Source organism: Anolis carolinensis, chromosome 2 (genome assembly GCF_035594765.1).
Source record: "Anolis carolinensis isolate JA03-04 chromosome 2, rAnoCar3.1.pri, whole genome shotgun sequence".
Classification (NCBI taxonomy): domain Eukaryota; kingdom Metazoa; phylum Chordata; class Lepidosauria; order Squamata; family Dactyloidae; genus Anolis; species Anolis carolinensis.
The window spans coordinates 293,123,422-293,147,298 of record NC_085842.1 but is presented as its reverse complement, the minus strand read 5'-3'; the positions used below and the strand labels follow the sequence as shown (position 1 = coordinate 293,147,298).

The 23,877-nt window shown below is 38.8% G+C and overlaps 1 protein-coding gene across 3 annotated transcripts in view; it reads right to left on the bottom strand.

The window, feature by feature from the left end:
• The window catches only part of htr1a (5-hydroxytryptamine receptor 1A), a 235,025-nt gene that overhangs the window by 106,362 nt on the left and 104,786 nt on the right, over window positions 1-23,877 (bottom strand). For 2 of the 3 annotated variants that reach the window (XM_062972387.1, XM_062972386.1), the window contains exon 2: window positions 2,226-2,529. The gene's annotated coding sequence lies outside the window, so the exon portion shown is untranslated. Of the gene's footprint in view, window positions 1-2,225; window positions 2,530-20,100; window positions 20,876-23,877 lie in introns of those variants that run through there. The other variant, XM_062972385.1, reaches the window with a different exon arrangement.

The window sequence follows — 23,877 nt, the reverse complement described above, 5'->3', positions numbered from 1 at the left end:
TTCTCCTTCTATTTGCCAGTTATCAATAGGTGTAGTTGCCATGATCTTGGTTTTCTTGATGTTTAACAGCAACCCAGCTTTTGCACTTTCTTCTTTCACCCTGGTGATAAGGCTCCTCAGCTCTTCCTCACTTTCGGCCATCAAAGTGGTATCATCTGCATACCTAAGGTTGTTTGCAGCAGTTGAAGTAAACTGAGGGCAATGAAAATGAATGTTCTCCCTAAAATGGTGTTTCTCTTTCAAACAATACCAATATTATTAAATGATACCTGCTTTAAGCAATGGAATAAAGATATTTACAAATTCATTTGGAAAGGCAAAAATTAAGAATTAAGATGAAATTATGGCAAGATGCCAAAGACCACAAAGGTATGGCTCTACCAAACTGTAAACGAAGTTGCCTCTGTAGTTTGGATGGAAAAAAAAATAGATAACATTAGATAATAAAAGATTAGGGACATTAGAAGGACATGATTTAAGATATGGATAGCATGGATATTTAATATATGAAAAACATTAATTGATTCTAATTTTAAGAGCTGCCTGCTAAGAAATACAATATATTACTGACTTTACTCAAGACTTTATTTATTTATTTACAGCATTTATATTCCGCCCTTCTCACCCCGAAGGGGACTCAGGGCGGATCACATTGCACACATAAAGGCAAACATTCAATGCCATAACATAGAACAGAGACAGAGACAAGACGCAGGCACAGGCTGGCCTCGAACTCATGACCTCTTGGTCAGAGTGATTTGTTGATTTGTTGCAGCTGGCTTGCTTTCCAGCCTGCACCACAGCCCGGCCAGTACTGTGTACGTAGTACTTTACTTAAAAATATCTCTATGGACATCTACCAAACAAGCCTTCTATAAGACAGAGATGTAGGAAGACCAATGGCCCATCTATAAACAGGTATTAAATAAACAACAAAATGAAGCTCATCTAAAAAATCCAATCCAGCTACAAGCAGGCATACAATTTTCATGGCTCCAATATAAACAACTACAAGAAAGATCCCAAATTGATAAGACAATAGGCGTTGATTGGAAAGGTAATGAAATAGATAATATTTTTCCAGTCTAAGGAAAAGCAAATTGCAAAAGTATATAAAATATTATTAAAATTAGACACAGAAGTACATCTAACCAAATGTTGTATGATTCAATTGTCAAAGAATGTGGGTCATAATATCCACCTAGACAGATGTGGAAAACAAAGATTAAATTCACAAGATATTGTGGACTAAGAGAAAATTTCTACAAGATGATGCATGGATGGTACATGGTGTTGGAAAGAGTAGCAAAGATAGAATCAATTTTTTTAAAAAATGTTTTCTTAAACATGTTATAAAAAGAAGAAACTGTTTACCATATGTGCTGGACATGTTCTAAAGCAAAAAAATAGATTCTAATTCATTAGACCATTGAAACCATCTTAACAATTAAAGTACCAGAGACAGAAGACTTTCTGTTGGAACTTACAAATTCAACACTACCAAACAAAAAATTCTGATACTCCTTTTATAAATTGCAACTGCAGCAAGAATTGTTTATGTTCACTTGGGTATGAAGAAATTCCCACCCAAGATTTATGGATTACAAAAATGTTGGATATTGCAGAGATTGACAAACTAATAAGGCTTATACAATTGCCAGATCCTTCCAATTTTGAAGAACTGCATCCTTTTATTGACTAAAAAAAAAGAAAATGAATATATTGGGGTTTTTACAGCCTTAGGGGAAAATTAGTAGTACATACAGGGATGCAATAATAACAAGAAAAGAAAAATAGAGAAGTTGGTGACAAGAACAACAGGATCCCCAATGATATTCAAGGGATCTTGGAAAGTTAATCTATCAGAGGTAAGAAGATTTATGACAAAAAGGATAGATTTTTTTGATTTATCAAGAAGACAGCAGAGACAGGGTATGACTTGGAAGTGTTAGTTAGGGCTTTCTATTTTCCATTTCTCAACTTTTCTATCTCTTTTGTTTCAAAACACTGTACATCCACTTTTCTATCCTTCTGTTTTATATTAGGAAAGTAACAATGGAAGAAGATGAATATGTATAATGTTAAAAAATGCCTGTTTTATATCCACCCTTGTACCCTTCCTCATTCCTCATGTCTTTGCAATAAAAATTATGAGGAAAAAAATATGCATTCCTCTCCACTTTCTGTGTATATATTCAAATATCCAAATAAAACTGCCCTCTTACCTCTAGAGAAAACATACATTTAGAAGATGTCAGAGGTTTCCTTCATCTGTTCGGTTCTTGTTGAAGAGAGGCAGTCAAGTTCTTGTTTTGCTTCTAGACAGGTATGTCTTCTATGCTTTCTATGCAAATGCAGCAGGATTCGGAACTGTACTTCCAATGTTTTATTGTTGTTGCATTCTTTTAAAGCAGTTTTCCAAAGATTTCACAGTGGTGGCACAGGTTTGGATTCTGGCATCTGATGGCCCAAGATGGAACCCTGGTAAGGTGGAACTGGATCATTCAATTTACTTTCACTCATAGTAGCCTAAAGGCAAAAGAAAACCTCAGGTTATTTTTTTTACAAAGGTCTGAATTGAATCCCCACAGAGCACCTCCAAAATTAGGCTGTGTGTAGCAGCATTCTCATTACTGCATTGAAGCACCAATGATAGGCTCCTGTTCAAATTGTTGCAACAGAGATGGGGTTGTGATATTTATGCTTTCCTTCCCTGAACCATTTTTTTCAGCCTAGATCTCTCTCAAACACAGTCGCAGTGGAAAAAAATATACAGATACAGCAAAAGGTCGTGTTTGTTTTGCTTTTGCGTTACCACTTCCCAGTCCAAATCAGTCTGGAAGCAATTATATTCTGATCATATGAAGAACCTGGAAATTTAGAGGGAACAGCAAGTGGAATCAGGCAAGGTCTTTGTAAGCAACAAAGGTGAAGTAATACTGGCCAAGAAACTTGTTCAAAGCTTCTATTTTGTAACCTCTCTCTCTTTCTCTCTCTCTTTTACAGTTTCATCAATCTGATTATTTTTCAGGCTCCCATGGAAAATTCTAAATCATATGAGTATAATTACTTCCTCAGCGTCACTTTACTTTGTTTACTTAGGATTTTTGTTTTGTGTTATTGCATTGGTTGCTGTCTTATTTCAGTAGACATCATGAGTTTAATTTTGTTAAAATATCATTCAGTCTATATTTATGGTTGTAATGTTCCTGGGAATCATTTTATAAAAACAGAAGGATAGCACTAAAGAAAGAGGATAGATGAATTAGCGAAATAGTTCATGATCTGGGGAACCATGAAGCTGGACTTTCACAAGAGTCAGGTCCCTTCTATACTGCCAGATAAAATTCAGATTATCTACTTTGAACTGGATTATATGGTAGCATAGACTCATATAATCCAGTTCAAAGCAGATAATGTGGATTATCTGCTTTAATAATCTGGATTATATGGCAGTATAGAAGGGGCCTCAAGATCTCACCTTATTGTTGCTGGAGTTAGTAGCTTCCACATTCCTACAATCATTAGGCATTGCTAGTTAATCTACAGAATTTAGACACAACACAACTAGGTAATTTCAATTCTTTTTGCATAACATAGCCTTTTATCTCCTTTGGGATCTCACCAGATCTCACCTATGATAGTCTACATGAGAAATGTCTTTCTTGTCAAGAGACTACCTCTTACCTGATACTATGTAGCATAACTTCCAGCTATCCTGATTTGGCAAGAAAAGTCAAAATTCATCCACATTTTCACTGTTTTTTAAAATGTCTCTGTTTCTCTCCTCTCCTCTCACTTTCCCCCTTTGTCCATAATCTCCTTCAATTGCTGCAAAACAAGTTTAAAATGCAAAATTACTTTGCACTCAGTTAACTCAGAGAAGAAGAGGAGAGCAAGGGGCATGATCATGACCTTTCCAGGAGGCTCAGCCAAAAGCAAAGTGCTGCAACCTCTTCTTGCTTCTGCATTATTTTTGTGGGTTTCTTTCCATTAATAATGTTAGCCATTTTGACATTCTGATGTTGTTTGGCTGCCTGTGATCTGATTTTCATCTGTAAAATATTAGATGGTATGATTCAGTACTTTTCTTTTTCCTATTTTGTTGATAAGATAGACTTGTGTTAAATAATTAAACACAAGTCATTGTGTGTAAAACTACAGTTATATACCGGATGAGAATTTCTGGAATTCCAAATCCGAAATACTTCAAAATCTGTGATTATTATCAACAAGGGTAATTGGGATAGTGACACTTTTGCCTTTTGATCGTTCAAACATTGTTTCATGGACAAATTTATTTTAAATATTTTGTATAAAATTACCTTCAGGCAATATGTATATGATGATTATTATGACATTATGTATAGCAAATATTCCAAAATTGGGGAAGTGAACAAAATTCCAAAACATTTCTGATTCCAAGTATTTCAGATAAGGGATACTTAACTTGTACTTTATGCAGATATAGGACTGCATTTTGCAGATGTCAGACTACAACATTGTTCAGATTCTTCCTAGATAAATGTGATGTCCCATGGCCCTCTGGGTCGTGACCCTGGCGCCATTATGGATCACAGTGATGAAGAAATGGGATTTCTGCCGTTTCAGCAAGAGGCTGTTCCTTTCCAGATGCCTTTTGTTGACAATTCTAGCCCGGAGCTCATTAAAAAGGACCTTGAACAGGCGCCTATTCCCAGCACCTCTCCCCCCTTTGCGAGAAGGGGTTTTTGGGAAGCTAGCCGCTCAGAGAAAGCGCAAACACGAAAAAGCACCCGATTAGCGGCCAGAGAGAGTGCTAATTAGCTCGTTTCCCCTGAGAGTTCTCAGGGAGGATCGCATCTGGACGAAGATGTTGTTTCAGTTCTTTTCCCTTGGGAAAAGGAGCACTGGACACCTGCTTTGTAGAAAGATTTGAAGTTCTTTAAAAGTTCCCCACACTGGCTAGTCCTCGCGGAGTCAATGTGTGAATTTGGAGGATTAACTTCGCTTCCAGCCAAGTGTGGACTGTGTTTAAGTCCACTGCCTTCCAGCCTTTTTGTGCCTTGCCAAGCCGTGTTCCTTGACTTGTCTTGCCGTGAATCCAGTCTTGTTTTGTCGTGCCGTGTATCCAGCCTTGTTTCCAGTTTCTTGCCTTTGGACTTGTTCTGAACTCTAGTGAAAGACTTGGACGTTTTCCCCACTCAAACTGCTTGGAAGTTTGAGTGTGTTTCGGTTTTTTGGATTACAACTTTAAACTCTAATATTATATATTGGACAATATATTACTGGACTATATTTGACCTTTCCTGAAAGGTCTATTGATGGACTATACTTTCTACTTGTTTTCATTTTAATTCCTTAATTCCTTAATAAAAATATTAGATTGTTTATTGGCCTCAGTGTATTGGTTTCCAGTGCTCACGCAGCCAGGGGCGTCACAATAAATAATTACTTCTCTTGGAGACATCCACTATTATAGTTCACATTTTCCCAAAACTATTACCATTATAAATATTATTTTTATTTTAGAAATTTCATCTCTAAATCATATATTGTATTTCACTTCACTTCACTTTATTTCTTAATTAGTCGCTCTCCACCAGAGTGCTCCGAGCGACTTACAATTTAAAATATCATTCCACAATATAAAAACATTCAGCATAAAAACATTTAACAGTGACTATTTGGCAAATTAGATCTGATTCCTTAAATGCACAACCAAACAGCCAAGTCTTGAGCGCTTTTACAAAAGGTCGCAACTCCGACATTGCTCTAACATATGGAGGCAATGAGTTCCACAGAATTGGAGCATAGGTCGAAAAGGCTCTACGCCTTGTAGCTTCCAAGTGTACCTCCCTAGGGCCCAGTACGTATAGGAGATTTTCCTGGGAGGATCGAGGTGACCACTGATGGAAAAAAGGAATGAGGCAGTCCCTAAGATATAATGATCCTTGGCCATTTCGAGCTTTAAATGTCAGGATCAGTATCTTGTAAGAGATCCGATGTTCTATTAGTTGTTTCAGAATCGGTGTAATATGGAATCTTATAGATGATCCCGCTAGCAGCCTGGCCACCGCATTTTTGACCATTCAGATCTTCTGCGTATAAGGCGTTACAATAATCCAACCTAGTGGTGACTGTTGCATGGATTTCATCACATAATAGAGAGCTGTGGTGGCGCAATGGGTTAAGCCCTTGTGCTGGCTAGACTGCTGACCTGAAAGTTGGGTTGCTGACCTGAAGGTTGGCAGTTCTAACCCACGAGATGGAGTGAGCTCCTGTCTGTCAGCTCTAGCTTGCGAGGACATGAAAGAAGCCTCCCAGCAGGATGGTAACACGTTAGAGCATCCCCTGGGCATCTTCTCTGTAGATGGCCAATTCTCTCACACCAGAAGCAACTTGCAGTATGTTCTCAATCGCTTCTGACACAATAAAAAAAATCACATAATAGTCACCATCACATATGTGAAGAGGCGAGAAGTGTGGGCAAGTGAGGCTTCACCTGCCCACGCACCCGTCCCCTCAGAGCTCTGAAGGGAGAGGTGAATGGGCATGTTCACCCACCTGCTCGCCACTCCCCTCTGAGCTAAGGTTGCTCAAAAGGGAGAAGCTGTTGAGTGGATAAGTTCTCCCACCTACCTGCCTGTCCCCTTCAAAGCTGTCAGGACCCAGGCTGCAGAGCACCAATAACCATACGCAGAGGCCAGAATCTATCTAATATCTTTATTAAAGAATTATATAAAGTCAATAAAAACAAGTGTAGAATATAGTCCAGAAGTAGACCCTTCAGGAAAGATCAAATATAGTCCAGGAAAGCAATGTCCAATATATGATATTAAAGTCCAAAGTTATAATCCACTTCACCGAAACACACACTATTTAGCAAGCAATAGTGTGGGGAACTGTCCATAGTCTTTGAGGCTCAAGGTAAATCCGAAGGAGGGGAAAACAAGGCTGGAATCCGAGAAGCAGGGTCCGTGGTTTAAAACGCAAGGCAAGGCAAGACTTGAGACTTGGCAAGGTCCAACTTGAAACAAGACAATCGTGGAACAAGAACTGAGTCCATAGAAATCCGTGGAACAAGGCAGGGCTGGAAACTTGGTTCAGGAGCTGGGAACTGGGGTACGAAGTCTACACACGATCTCACTCCACGAGCTGACGAATTGACTCCGCAAGGAATCCTTTGTGGCCAAACATCTATATAGGATCTTGTTTTCCCGCCAAAGCACACTTTCTCTGGGGAACAAGAACCGAAACCTATACTGTCCAGATGCAGGACTCCTTAAACTTTCCCAAGGGAAACAGACTTAATCATCTAATTGTCTGGCAGCTATCCGGGCGCTTCGGCGAGTCGCCTCCCGAGCGCGTCTATCTTGATTATAATAAAGGCGGCGAGAAAATGGGGGAGATTTCTCCTCAAGGCTTGTTTGTCTGACTTCTTGTGGGCAAACATCCTGCAGCTGCAAGGGCTCCAAATCTGGCAGAAACGGTGGGAAACCCAAGTTTTCCTCTTCATCTGTCACAACAGTACTAGGAACGGGACTACATGGCCCATGAGTCATCACAAAAGCTACATAGCCTTTCTGGAGCTACAGAGCAAGGCAATGCTCTATAGCTTGGAGGGGTAAGGCGGTCAGGTGCATGAACTTGCCCAGAAGCCTGCCTCTCCCTTTTGCTGCTACACTTTGAGGGTGCAGCTGCGGCAGGTGGAACTTCACCTGCCTACGTGGCTACACCCTTAAAGGGACTATTACACCGTGAAAAGGGGCTCTTAAAGTGTTGTTTTTTTAAAAAAAAACACACACACATAATAGTTGTCTTTACATAATAGTCACCCCCCTTTTCTGATTATTATACACTGAAATAAATTAAATCCTATGCACATTTTTATGAAAGATTGTATGATGTACTCATGACAGAAAAACATGAAAAGGAGAAGGAAACCTTCCTAATTAGTCTTGCAATACTTCCTAAAATAAGAATATGCCTTATTTTCAGAAACAAAGAAATAGATGGTGCAAAAACACTAAACCTTTGCTTGTAAAAGGAGTTTATCTTAAGTCACTATAGGAGACTTGCCTATAGTGACAAACAAATATTGATTGCGCCTATCTGCTATTTAGTATTGTTTTTATGAATGTTGCTGTAATTAATTAGTTAACTATTTTAATTGATTTGTATTTTATTTTATAATTTTATATACGTGTGTTTTATTGTAAGCCGCCCTGAGTCCCCTTTTCGGTGAGAAGGGTGGGATACAAATGTTGTAATAAATAAATAATAATAAATATTTCTCTTATATCCGTTTTTTTCAAGATCAGGTTGTTCTTCCCATCCTTCTCTTGTTCCCAAGTACTTCACAAATCTCCTGGCCTGAGTACTCAAAGTAATGCTGGTTTTGATTAGTTCTTTTTAATTTTATTTACTGTTAAGAATTTTAACTGCCTGCTGAGCTGCTTAAATTACCTTGCATTTTGTAAATGCAGGGTTTTTTATTTCAATCTTCTTTTGACTCTAATCTGGGAATAAAAAATAATACAAGAGCATATTTGATACACAGGAGAAGTGCAAAAAATATCTTCATATCCAGAGGACCTAATGGCCTCACCAGTTTCATTTCTCATGTTAACATGTAGCATCCTTGAGAAGGCACTTCATGTTATTGGATGAATCAGAAAACTCCTTTATTGGATGGGTCAGGAAAAACAGAGCAATCACAATGTAGCACAATTTCCTGAGCAATACATTTTATAAGACCCTCAAGACTCCATGGCAAAAGAACACCACTGGAGCAGGCAAGTTGTGAAGGGAAGGTATGGAGAAGAGAATTATCTGTATTTTCACAGTTATAATGACTTTCCTACTGTGTTAATAATGTTCGTGCTAACTAAAGCCTACACTTGTTGCTTATTTAGTGTAAATGGGGCCCTAGGATATCCTCTGTGAAAATGAACATGCTAAGAAAAAGAATTAATGAAGCTATAAAAGAGTCTGATATCGATCCCGTCACCTTTGGGGATTGTTAAGACAGAGGCAAAGCAATTGTTTGAGGTTTCATGAGGATAGGCCCAAGAGATGTTAGTGGGGGTGAAAGAGACACAAAGATTTGTCAAGATGACATTTCCAAAAAAGAAAAAAAACATTTAATTAGAACACAGGGAGAAAAGAAAAGAGACACATTCATAGAATCATAGAGTTGGAAGAGACTACAAGAGCCATCCAGTCCAACCTCCTGCCATTAATGTAAACACAATCAAAACACACCCAACAGATGGCCATCAAGCCTCTACTTCAAAACCTTCAGAGAAGGAGAACCCACCACACTCCGGGCAGCATAGTCCACTGCCATCCAGAAGTTCTTTCTAATGTTCAGGCAGAATCTTTTTTTTTCTTTTCTTTTTGCAGTTTGAATCCGTTACTCCATGTCCTAGTTTCTAGAGCACCAGGAAACAACCTTGCCCTCTCCTCAATATGATATCCTTTCAAATAGTTAGACACAATTATCATGTCACCTCTCAACTTTCTTTTCTACAAGCTAAACATAACTAGCTCCCTACGTTGGTTGGTACATCAAATGTGAGATAATCCAAGTTTGAATCCTCACATATTTATGAAGCTGGTTGTGTGACCCTGGGCCAGGGTGTATCTTTACTATAGAATTAAGGCAGTTTGACACCATTCTAACTGCCATGGCTCAATGCTATGGAATCAAGGGAGTTTGGTGAGAGAAGGCTAAAGTTTTGTGAAAACTTGTGTGAGAACTGGGAATGAGGAAGACAAACTAACAGAAGCATCAAATTGCAGAAGTATTTGTTGTCAAGAAACCCCAGAAGATGAAAACAGGAAGAGGGGGAAGAGGAGGAGGAGGAGGAGGAGGAGGAAGAGGAATGCAGGCTTGGATCTCACTGAACAAGAAAGAGCATTGGCTTAATGCACAACTCTTGGTGCTCTTGTGTTTTCATTCCTAATATTTACAGGGCTCCGGGGATGCATGATCTCATCATTTAAGTAATGAGATGTTGTAGATGATGCTAATCAAGTCTTATGTCCCAAGACCAATTGCTTGTCAAGGGCAGCAACATGGTCATCCTTTTCCACCCGTATCATATTGCATAAGTGGCTGGGGAACATGATTTGCTTTGACATGTTCATCTTGAAAATATTAGGTACAAAAAAGCCAATGCTGGAGGCAGAAAATGAAATTCATTGGCCATCCGTTCAAACAGGAGATGTTATTTAAAGTGATGGATAATTCATTTTGTAAGTCACACCATATGTTTGTGGTATACTTGAACTCTAATCCAAAAGATGTGTTCATAGGGAACTGCACTATGTATGCATGCATGTAGGTATATACCTGTGTATGCTTATAACCAACACATCATAATGCAAGGTGATGTTTGCAGGAGTTTCCTCCTATTCTAATTGAAATTATCATACTAGATAACATTGCCAGGGCAGCAAGGTATTTCAGTGTCAGTAGAGTGGTGAATCCATACTGGATTTTATTCTAGACTTTAAAGGATGTATGCAAGGTGCTGAACTCTAGTCCTAAAATATTTTCATCACCTTGAACAACTCCTTTAAAGTCTAGAGAATAAAACCAAAAGTAGTTTCACTGCACAATTCATATGGAATAGTGCAGTGTCCTAAGCTTTTTGGTACATTTTGAAAGCCCATAATCATATTCATCTTTAGCCACAATCCCAAGGAGAGTTCAATAATGCAGTCACTTTGTTTGATACATACAGTAGAGTCTCACTTATCCAACACTCGCTTATCCAACATTCTGGATTATCCAACGCATTTTTGTAGTCAATGTTTTCAATATATCATGATATTTTGGTGCGAAATTCGTAAATACAGTAATTACTATGTAGCATTACTGCGTATTGAACTACTTTTTCTGCCAGATTTGTTGTATAACATGATGTTTTGGTGCTTCATTTGTAAAATCATAACCTAATTTGATGTTTAATAGGCTTCTCCTTAATCTCTCCTTATTATCCAACATATTCGCTTATCCAACATTCTGCCGGCCCGTTTATGTTGGATAAGTGAGACTCAACTGTATCAACAAACCATTTCTAGCACAGATGTCTCACCAAGAGCAATTCTTTCTAGATTGGTTTGATCTGGTAATTTAAGACTGTCGGCCCCAGATATTCCATGTTATTAGCATTCTGCTGGATATTTCACACTTTCTACATTGGAACGTTTCTTAAAATGTTAATAATTTTCATCCCCAGTTGGCCTGATTTGCAACTTGTGCATTAAATTTTTCTACCATTGGAGTGTACAATTATTTTAATGGCTTCTTCCATTTAAAATGCCATTTACTGTAATTTTACAGTGCTTAATTTATTTACTCAGTTCACTGCTCTTCTATACCATGCAATAACCAAAGTTCTCTATAGACATTTCACACAGTAAAAATAAATAAGAATGTTTTGAACATAATGTAAACAGGAAAGCTACAAAATCTAATTAATCTCAACAACAAATCTTAAAATTTTATTTCTTAAGAACACAGTCTTCAAATTTGATAGCCCAAAAAATCTGTGAATAGTGAGGTTGTCACCTAACAGGAAAAATAACATTAAACATAAGCTGTGTCACTCTATGGGGATTACTCCACAACTTTGGTGTCAACACTAAAAAAGGCCCATTGTTATTAGCATACTTGAGCTATTTTATTTTAAAGGCAGACTATAAATGTTTTCAAGGGTGAAAAAGGGTGGATTTATAAATGTATAAATATGTACAATTGTTTTCAGCTCTAATGCTTAGCAATATTTGAGCATTTTTTAAAGTATCACATTTCATTGCATAATAGTCACACTTGCCCACTTTTCTATCAATGAGGGGCGATGCAACTATTGTTGTTGTTGTTTATTCATTCAGTTGCTTCTGGCTCTTTGTGACCTCATGGACCAGCCCACGCCAGAGCTCCCTGTCAGCCGTCCCCACCCCCAGCTCCTTCAAGGTCAAGCCAGGCACTTCAAGGATACTGTCCGTCCATCTTGCCCTTGATCGCCCCCCCCCCTTTCATTTTTCCTTCCATTTTCCCCAGCATCATTATCTTCTCCAAGCTTTCCTGTCTTCTCATTATGTGGCCGAAGTACTTCATCTTTGCCTCTAGATGCAACTAATATGTGAGGAAAAAATCTGGCATTGATTCTTTAGTTTCTGTTGGGTTTTTTTAAAAGCCTTACCTCCAGAAGGGGGGAGGAGGAATGCTGATCCAACCTCAAACGGCTCCATTTCTGCTTGTTTATTCAAACTCTAGAGCCATTTCAGACTGATATTCCCATCATTCCCCCTATGAAGGCAAGGCAGTTTAAAATAGAGGTGTCTGAAGCTCTACTATTTTCTTTTATCCTTCCTCAGAGGCAAGGCAGTCTGAAAAATCTAAACTGCTGTTCTCTGGAACATGGATCTTCCCTCCTTCCTCCTTTCTCCAAAGAACTCAATTCATGGTTTTGTAAACTGCTTTGCCTCAGAAAGGGGAGGGGGATGAGGGAGGAGAGAAATATGAACCTTCAGAAGCCTTCATTTTGTAGTTTTTAAACTGCATTGCCTTCAGAGAAAGAAGGAAGGAAAATCGGCCCCAAATTGGGGTGCGACTATTACGTGAGTAAAGTAAAAAATACATTTTGGACACCTAAAAATGTGGGTGTGACTACTATACAGTGGCAATTATTATACAATGAAACATGGCATATCTTTTCCCCAGTCTTGTCCCCTGAACTTTCTTTACTTGGAAACATTTGAGTCTGATTTTTGGACCTTATTTATTTTATTTACATCATCACTTTTACCCCGCCTTTCTCTCCGAGGAGACTCAAAGCAGCTTACAGTAAATGGCAAAAATTCAATGCCTAAAACAATGTAAAAACAACAATTCATATAAAACAATCTACAAAACAACAGTTCATATAAAACAGATACAATTAAAAATAAAATCACATTATATAAAATTTTAAGAATGTCCAAGATAAAAATCCATTCATCCAGAATCCTCAAGTCTTTGTACAGGTCATGTAAAGTCCATGTTCTCATTCATTAAAAGCTTGCGTGCACAACCATGTCTTTAAGGCTTTCCTGAAGCCTAGGAGAGTTGGTATCTGCCGTATGTTGCTGGGGACCTTGTTCATGTAAAAGATGGGTTCAGACCACTGAATTACACCCAAAGTCACTTGCTGCTTTATGTTGTATGTACATTTGTTAATTAAGATGGATGAGTGACCAATAATTGGATTACTGTTTGGCATGTGAAGAAATCTTTCAAGTACTGAGATTCTCATTGTGCCTAGTCAAAACTGATTCTTCATCATAACCACCCATGGGAGACCTCAGTTCAGGTCTGAGTTCAGGAATCTAAATGATCGTTTTTGGTCATAGATATCATAAGTCATGCAAAATATCATTTGCATATGTGTCTGTCTCAGGGGAGAAATGAGTGTCTTTTTCCCATTGTTAGGCAAAGCACAAGGATACAGCAGGGCAGGTTGAATTGCTCATGAATGTACAAACAACCCATCAAATCCCAGTAGGTTCACTTGTTCATGAAAGAAGGCAATAGGTGCATGTCATTTTCCAGTCATTAGTTCCTGAATTTAACCACTCACAAGAATGCACACATTGTCTGTGAAACCAGTCCAAAGTAGCAAGATATTTCATGGCAGCTCAGGGTGAGGAAAACAATTACGCTTTCTTGTTTATTGTGCAAGGATGAACCAAATCTGGATGTCTCTCAGGGTATTGGAAGAGACAATGCTTTGATGGCATTATTCCAGGCTAATAGTGAAGACAATTGGCTGAGATGCTGTGAAGAAAACCTTGCCACAAGCTATAACCAACCTGGTTTTGTCACATTGGCACATATACTGATAGTATTTCACAGCTGTATTATTTCATTGCTCCTCTGAATTATTCTGCTCCAAATTCAATTGCTGTAGACTATGTATAGGGAATGTGTATCATGTGCCCACAAGACCTACTTTGCAGCTACTAAATCCACTTGGTAGATGTCACCAATTCCTTCCTCCCATTTTATAATTTATTCAGTGTAATTTATGAAGGATTTTCTGCCTGAAAACTCATCCCAAACTCTGTTTAGATATGAAGAATCCCCCCCCCCCAAAAAAAACCCCTTCCCAAGTCTTTATTTTCAACCAAATTTCAGGCAAGAGAAGTTGAGCAGAATTTTCATGGTAAGACATCAGGACAGGTAGGCAAGAACTATAGAGAATGCAGAAGCAAATAACTGCCCTCCACCACTGCTTGGTTGCCCACCCCTGTTGCAAATCCTGTCCAGAACCTGTAGTATGAGACATTATTTCACATTTACTAAATTGCAACTAAATTGTGGTTATTTTTAAAAAAATGAAACTTAAAATGAATACCAAATATATATTTACTGTTTGGTAATATGATAGCACCACACTAGCAGGGCATCCATTTTCTTGAAGTGTCTAAAATAACGTGCTAGGCATGTCTATTTGGGGATAAACACAATAAATATCATTTTAAAGGGGGTTCCAGCATAACCTTGTGTTTTGTGAGCACAATTCCATGAACACAGAGTGGGACCTTTCCTGACATTAACATGCCTATTAGAACCTCATCACACTAGAGGATGGATCCACTTTCAATCCAGTTTCTGCCTCCTGCAGAATTCTGGGGCTTGTAGTTTAGGGAGAGGCCTTTAAACTGCTCAGCTAGACAAGTCCTGAGCCACACTAAACTACAAACCCCAGAATTCTGCAAGAGGCAGAAATTGGATTTAAAGTGGATCCATGCTCTGGTGTGATGAGGCTGAAAGATCAATGAAAACAACCTTATGTGATTGCACATTTAGCTTCCTGAAATAACAAACTTCATATATTTTGTAGACTCCGTCTTGATCATTTCCAGTTGGAAGACTTTGGATAACAGACTCAAAAAAGATCCCATAGGGGGAAAAAATTCTATTTGGATTAGGCTGCTTGTGAGGCAATCCAGGATCCCTTCAGCAAATTGTAAATATCTGAACATGGAGATATGCTGCTCCAGCACTATGAAATCCGCATGTGAAACAGTAATATTGCAGAATGCATGTCAATGACGGGGTGCTGCTGTGAAAAACACAATATGCAACAGGAATACACAATACACAACCACTCCGCTTTGACCACTGTCATCAGAATACATCTATGATGCTACAGTGAAATTCTTCTGTTTACATGTAAACACAGCTCACACATGTGCATACCACTAACAGTATGCTAACTGGAGTAACTAAGACCTCTTCTACAATGCCATATAAAATCCAAATTATCTGCTTTGAACTGGATTATATAACAGTGTAGAATGGGCCTCAGTTACAGTAGGATTCCCTTAACCATGAAACCCATGGAAGGAATCTTGCTCTCTAGATGCCTGTTTCACTTACTTTATCATGGGGGTTAGGGTAGGTCGCTGTAGGAGTTTTCTAGGTGCTCCAGGTGATTCTATGGGAATCTCTCTAGGAACTTCTAGGTCCTCCAACTTAATTTTATATATACTGGGGTGGAAAGTGAAATAATTTAATGGTGTTCATTCATATCTGCAGTTTCACTTAACCATAGTCTGGCCAGGAATGTATCCTTTGCAAGAAAGGGGGTCTTACTGAATATAAAAAAAATTTATTATTTAATCAAGTAAGTGAATTATTAGAGAGAGGAGGTTGGAGTGATAATTTCTGAAAACTGCATCTGATCACCAGGCTAAGAAATGTTCAATTATATAGTAAGAACCTTACTCTCCAAAACTTTCGAAGTACTATTCTCTATTGTCTACCATCTCAAGATTTTCCCTCATCTTTTCCCATTTCAGATCTTCCTCTCATTATGTTCTTTTCAGTTCTCTTGACAACATCTCTCCTGCTTGGCCAGTCCTGAAGTCTTGAATTTATACCTAATGCCTCTGCTCCTCATATCTAATCTGTCACCTTGTTGTGCCAATTATCTTTAAACCCTGTCTGTTCTCTATTATTCTCTCTGAAATAGTGTGGAACATAATGTCATGGCACCTCCTCCTCAGTGCAGTGACACCATCGCACTGAATGTTATAATCCAGCTTATTTTTGCCACATTTGTTTCACATTGAGACTTAGGTTGTGTTTGGTTGCAGGCATCCAGCACAACGGGTCAGGATAACAATGTGCTCTCATGTTGAATCCATTTTGCTTCACACCTGTAGCTCCTATACTGTTTAAAAAAGAAATGTGTAAAGAAATTACTACAGAGCCATATGTCTTATCATACCCAAAAGATAACTTAGCTCAAGACATTTTATTGCCTGAAGCCTTGAAGGTTGGGTTGCTGACCTGAAGGTTGCTGGTTCGAATCCAACCCGGGGAGAGCACGGATGAGCTCCCTCTGTCAGCTCCAGCTCCATGCGGGGACATGAGAGAAGCCTCCCACAAGGATAGTAAAACATCAAACATCCGGGTGTCCCCTGGGAAATTTCTTTGCAGATGACCAATTCTCTTACACCAGAAGAGACTTGTAGTTTCTCAAGTTGCTCCTGACACACACAAAAACTGCCCGAAGCAACACAGTATATGACACCCTGTCATCAAATTATATAGCAGAAATAAGAGGAAATTATTGGAGGTTTGGAACATTTTGGAAATTGTAGTTCAAAAAATTAATTTCCAGACTTTAACTCAAAGCAAACAACTTACTTTGAGACACTAGGCCAAAGACTGCACAAACACCATCTTTAGCAGTCAAACTACAAGAGCAATCAAAACAATAATAATTTCCTGTCCTTTTATGACACCTAAAATCTGCTGCCTGGTGCAGCTAATTTATTCTGCCTAATGATACATGTGTCTGTCCTTCATGCATTGATATGTCCAAGTTGTGCTCTCATCTTCCAATACATCAAGTTCTTGTGAGGAAGGAAGGTCACAATAGAGGTGGTAGATCCCATTTTTGCTTTAAAAGTACAGACACTTAACTGAACTCCTGACTACAGCTAAAGTTCACAAGGAGGAGGAAGAAGAAGAAGAAGAAGAAGAAGAAGAAGAAGAAGAAGAAGAAGAAGAAGAAGAAGAAGAAGAAGAAGCAGCAGCAGCAGCAGCAGCAGCAGCAGCAGCAGCAGCCCTGGCAGAATATGTAAAGCAAAGTGAAGAACCTGCTTTGATTGAAGTCAAAAATCAGAAACTCCTCAAAGCACAGCAGACAAAAACCAGTACAAGAAACCAGTACAAGAAACCAGTACTCTACTACAAACTAGAGCTGACAGCTGGCACAACAAAACATTGCATGGAAAGTTCCTTGACAAAATTGAAGGAAAAGCTGATAAGGAGAAGACCTGGTTATGGCTCACGAATGGGACCCTGAAGGCCTGATCCTTGCAGCCCAGGAGCAAGCCATCAGAACAAATGCAATTAAGGCCAAGATAAAAAAAATCAGCTGTTGATCCAAAATGCAGAGGAAGGAAACCGATGAAACCATTGATCATATCCTCAGCTGCTGTAAGAAAATTGCACAGACAAACTACAAACAGAGGCACAACTATGTGGCCCAAATGATTCATTGGAACTTATGCCTCAAGTACCACCTGCCAGCAGCAAAGAACTGGTGGGATCACAAACCTGCAAAAGTATTGGAAAATGAGCACGCAAAGATACTGTGGGACTTCCGAATCCAGACTGACAAAGTTCTGGAACACAACACACCAGACATCACAGTTGTGGAAAAGAAAAAGGTTTGGATCATTGATGTTGCCATCCCAGGTGACAGTCGCATTGACGAAAAACAACAGGAAAATCTCAGCCGCTATCAGGACCTCAAGATTGAACTTCAAAGACTCTGGCAGAAACCAGTGCAGGTGGTCCCGGTGGTGATGGGCACATTGGGTGCCGTGCCAAAAGATCTCAGCCGGCATTTGGAAACAATAGACACTGACAAAATTACGATCTGCCTGCTGCAAAAGGCCACCTTGCTGGGATCTGCGCGCATCATCCGAAAATACATCACACAGTCCTAGACACTTGGGAAGTGTTCGACTTGTGATTTTGTGATATGAAATCCAGCATATCTATCTTGTTTGCTGTGTCATAATAAAATAATAATACAAAATCCAGCATATCTTGTTTGCTGTGTCATAATATATAATAATAATACAATTTTATTTGTATTCCACCCTATCTCTCCAAGGGGACGCAGGGTGGATAAAGTAGAGGGAATGCTTGTTTGCTTTAGAGAGGAAGATAGTAATGCCAAGACCTGCACCCTTTTGTAGAGAAGACTGCAAAGCTTTCCTGTTACTGCTAGGACTGTTTAATAGACTGTGACAATTGCCTATGAGGTGGATATATCCATCCAGCATCCTGATGGTAAAAAGAAGCAGCCAGCTCAGAATCATTAGCTTTGAAAGAGGTGTATGTGTTTGGATTATAGTGCCCAGAATCTCCCACTGGCCATAATGGGGATTTGGAAAATTGTAAACTGAAAAATAATCTTCTCCTAGCTCTGCACACACACTACATTACTCATGCATTGTTTCATTTCCCACTGGCATCAAGGGTTCCTTTGGCTGAAACACTGGAAATCCTTTCCCCAGGACACTTTATTATTATTAGGATTAGGGAAACTAGCTATCTCCATGAGTATTTGAACAATATGTTGTCAAAGGCTTTCATGGCCGGAATCAAAGCCCAGAAAACACAGAACAATCCCATTTGAACAATAGTTTCCATGTGCTCGAACTGTGGTCTGGCCAATGATCTTGGATTATGGCAGCTCTATTCCAAAATGTGTACATCACTATTCTATCTTTCAACATTTCATGAAACAATATGACTCACCAGGGGAAATGATAATGCTTGGTAAAGTAGAAAGCAGTGAGAAAAGTGGAAAACCACATTACAGGTAGATTGATTCAGTAAATGACGCCACAGCCCTGAGTTTGCAGAAGCTAAATAAAGCTGCTGATGAGTGGGACATTGAAGGTCTATCATTCATAGGGCATCACAAGTTGAAGCTGGCTTGACAACAGCAACAACAAAGTCCAAAATTACTCTGACATATCTATATGGGCCCCTTACTGTGGTGCCAGTCTGTAGTGGCAGTACTGTGGACTAGCCCTGGGGCAAGTATGCTGACCACCTCTGTCCAACTGCAGTGACAGAATATCCATTGAGGCCAAGCCTTGCCACCCATATTTGTGTCATGTTGTCATCACCACAGCTGCAGCCACAGAGCTCCTAGCCATCCCTGTCCCTGAGCACTTTTGCTAATTTAACCAAAGGAGAAGATAGGGGAAAAGGAGGTGGTGACCCCACCCCCTCCCCTCTATAAGTTGCACACATGCTTTTGCATATGTGCAACTTATAATGGCCTGCATGTACATCTGGGAGCTCTTTGGGGCTCCTTGTCCTTGACAGCAACAATGTAATGACAAAGTTAAGAACAATCCTGGTTTCCACGTGCTGAGTAGTGCAGGGAATGTGGGATTGCAGCACTGCCCATATAAACATCGGGGCTGGTTCCAATTCAGAACCGGCCCAGCTGTTCACACAACCATGAAGTTTGGGGCTGTTGCAGAGCTTTGTGGAAGGTCTGGAATATTCACTGATTTTCTTTAACGCTGTTTTTATGTTTTGCTTCCTGTTTGCTTTAAGGATACTATTCTGTGCACCCTGTACCTGTACCTTTTTGTCATGGCCTTGGGCTTGTACAATAAACTATTTGAATATTTAAAAAATTCTTAACATGGGGCACTACTGCTACTTTTTTGCATTGTTATCTGAAGCATTAGGTGCCCTGGTTTATTCAAGCAGGGCACCTAATTCCAACAATTTTGCTGCTATCCCAAAAATCGAGGTTGGTGTGAGTAATTGATTGCACAGCTTTGTACTACTGTGTAAATTAACAATAGCACAAAGTCACACTGACTTGGTCACAAATATTGTGACCTTTATTGTAGGAATCATTTTCAATTTCTATCCCCTTTCCCTTATTTTTCTAAGGCTTCAGCCATGGTTTTCAAAGAAAGCTAAATCTTTCCACACAAAACTAGTTGCCCCTTTTCATAAATGTCCACACAATTATTTTGTAATAACATAAACACACACACACATCCTCTTTACATTCTTTTAATAACAGAAAGCATTTTGATATTATAAAAATATGCATACATAACTTGACTCCTCTTGTGTTAGATGATCCAAGAAGCTGGAGCACAGTTACAAAGCAGTCAGTATCAACAGCATAAGATTGTAGACCATATTTCCCAACCTAGTGCCTTCCAGATGTTGTCGTTCTACAATTCCCATTGTCCTCAAGCAGCATGGTCACTGGAATATGAATCCCCACATATATAGAATCCCAGAATCCCAGAATCCCCACATATATAGAGGAGCTTAATGTATGTAAGTGTTGATATGCACACAGATGCAATTCATGCCCCCCAGACAAGTAGACTGTATTGGACGTGCCCACTGCAATGTTGGTTTGCATGATGTCTCTCTTGTCTATTTCATAAACCTTATGGAGATCATAAAGTTGTTGGAATTTCCTCTAAACCTTCCACAGCACAGGTAGAATATTGTCTTTAAGAAAGGGTGATCTTTCTTCCCTAATTTGGCAGAAGGTGGATGCAACTTTTGAGTTCCATGATGGTGATTGTTACAAGACACATTTAAGACTTTTCATCCAATTCTATAGAAACTCCTACTGCATTGCTGTTCTTGCATATTCTGTGGTCATCTGCCGCTTTCTGGCTTGAAGTTCCATCACTGCCCATTTTCCAAGCATGACTGGTTCAGAACCAGAGGCTGAGTGTCAGGGAAGATGCCATGGGTCTCTCTTTGATGGCATAGCCTTGATATCTCCCTCTCACCAAGAAGCCACTGCTGTATAACAAAAAATGGGAAATAGCCATCATTAACAAAAGTGCTTCTATAAGCATGTTAAGAATGCTGGCCCCATGAACCCCATTATCATTTTCCTTGCATGCTGGAGTCAGTATTAGTAATTATCACTCTACAGGGATTTTAGAAATTGTTATTGCTTGGTTATAGCACAATTTAATTTTTAGCAGCAATGTAGAAAACATTCTCTCTGTTGTTTGAGATTCCTTTTGAACAAGCTGTATTAAAGCAACAATGGGAAAGATATCCATTTAAAATATTATCAAAGTTCTTTTTTATAAAAACAACTAAGTAGCAGAAACTGGCTGTTTAGGATGCAAATTGGCTTACTACTTTTGCTTACAGTCAACAAAATGGGTGGTGGCTTGAGTGGTTGAACAAACGTATAGAAGATTCAACGAATGACTGCTAGCTGGGAAATTGGGAGATGTTGTGCAAAATTCTTTGTTTTAGTTCACAGTTGTGAACAGAAAATGGAAGGAGGAAGGGGTCGAAGCACCTTTGAGACTGAACTGGTTTGTATTTTTACATGATCTTTTGTGGCATTGTGGAGGTGGAAGAGCATTTTACAATATAAAATAGCAATATAAAATACAATTAAATATAAAATACATTTTACAATATAAAATAGCAGTGAATTGCAGCCTATGTAACATTATGGAACAGCCTGGATTATGATTGGTATTGTCCAAATGTTTTAAAATGTTTAATGTAATTTTAATTCTATTTTAAAATGTTTATTTTAATTGTTCTTTTTTAAAGGCATCAAATAGTTGCTTATGTGTAAAGCCACCTTGAGTCTCCTCTGAGGTTGAGAAAGGCGGGATGGAAATGTCGCAAATAAATAAATAAATAATGTGATTTTCTTTCCTGGGTAATGAATGTCATTTCCTAATTGGTTCCATTATAAAAACATGGAAAAGGTTTATTAAACTACAAAAATTTTATTTTTGCAGAACATCCAGCAGCACATTTTGCAATAGTTTTTCAATGAATATCTCATACTACTACATCACACTGGGGCAAACTGCCCCCTTGCAACACTTTGAGGACAGGGCCTGCCAAGCACCATCACATGACGCTCTGCAGGTTCCGTCCCATTGCACCTCAAAGTGCTGAGGAAGTGTTGCAAGATGCTCCCTCGGCCACCATACTTGTGTAAGCTACCCATATTTTTTACCTATTTTCCCCATTTGGTGGAGGAAAGGTAAACATAGCAACATGTGTTTTTTCCCTGTCTGATGAGGACAGGGACAGAACGCCTTGACCTGTCCCCCACATGTAATGGGGCAATGAGGAAGGGGGAGTCATCTGTATGATGAGGTCCACAGAGTCTCATCCAATTCAACATAGTTTGTGATAGTCACCAAAATGGAGTTTCTGGAGTATAACAGCTACTTTCACACAATTATCACACAATTAAACAGGAAATAATACTTTCAAACCAGGAGCAGAAATGTTTCAAATTTTGTTACATAGTGTAATAAATGTTTAGATAGAAAACATATTGGCACAATTGTAGGACTGGGTGCATGAATTTATTTTTTTATTTTTTTTATATCCTGTCTTTCATCCCAAAGGAGTCCAAGGTGGCTTCCAATTTGAGTTAAAATGCACCTAAAACAATGGATACATTTTAAATAATTAATCATTAAAAGAATTAACTGAATGCACTTAATGTCATATCAAAAGTAGTTCATGATCCTTCAGACCCTTGAGGTTCTTCAGCCTTGCATTACTTGTTCAGCTAAAGACAGATACAGACCAAAGAATTAAGACATCCTCTCCCAGGAACGTGAACATTTCTCTTACACTCTTGCATCTTTCACTGAACATTTTTTTGAATCATGACCTCCAAATTTAGAAAAATCCATTTGACCAAGGACAATGCTGCAAGAAGTCTCTAATATCAGGCCTCTTTCTCTGAAAGAACTATTGTCTGCCTATGCCTCAATTCAAGTTAAGTAGCGATTTAGTATGTCTTTGGCCTTCCTTTTCAATCTTCTTTATGACATTTATTTCAATTACAGATTCCACTGTTAAGTGAGAAAGGACTTACTAGCCTACAATTCACTCTGCTGCTATTTTATATTGTAAAATGCTCTCCCAGCTCCACAATGCTAGATACTACTATGGGAGAGAGTCAATTAGTAGTAACACCGATGCAATTTCCTTGGTATCATAGAGCTTTCAAAATGCCTTCCAGCCTTCTTCTGTTACATTTTTTAACTGGAATAGTTCTCCATAAATGAAATTCACTCTCCTGTCTAGTTTTGCACACATTTCAATGTACTAACAAAAAATCAACACAGACCAGACATGAGGAACATGTGGCCCTATAGATGTAGTTGGACTATCATTCTTTGTCAGTATTTCTGCTGACGAGATATGTAATTAAATATCCACTGCAGGGCCACACAACGTAGAAGATAATCAGATATTTAGATCAGCTGCCTATTGGATGTTTAGCTCTTCTAGAAGTTTTTTTTTTTTTTTTTTGTGTCAGGAGCAACCGGAGTTAAGAGAACCACAATCATATTTTTGTTGTCACCATTTGAATGCCTAGAACTGATAACACATTATTTCTGATCACATCTAGCTGTTGTGTATGGAGAGGGTTGAGTATTTCAAAGTAAGGAGTACACTGAACAGAATACAATAACTCCATAAAGGGGAGTTATCTGAAAAATTGTGGAATTTCATTGGAAAAAAATCTAGACCATACCAGACTCTTTGGGGTATTGGTCTCAAAAGCTACTCCAAATCCCTTAAAGGGCACATGTGTCCCACAGACCACAGAATTCCCACCCTAGGTCAGAAGGGTTCCCTGACCAGAAAAACAACTTATAATTTTGCATTGCTGGAATGATTTTTTATTTCAATAAGGCAGAAGCTACAGGAGCTCCTCTATCACTGAATCATTTCTTTAACTTCTTAGTCCTTAGAGAGAAGAAAAACATTGATATTGTCTTCTTCTCCCCATT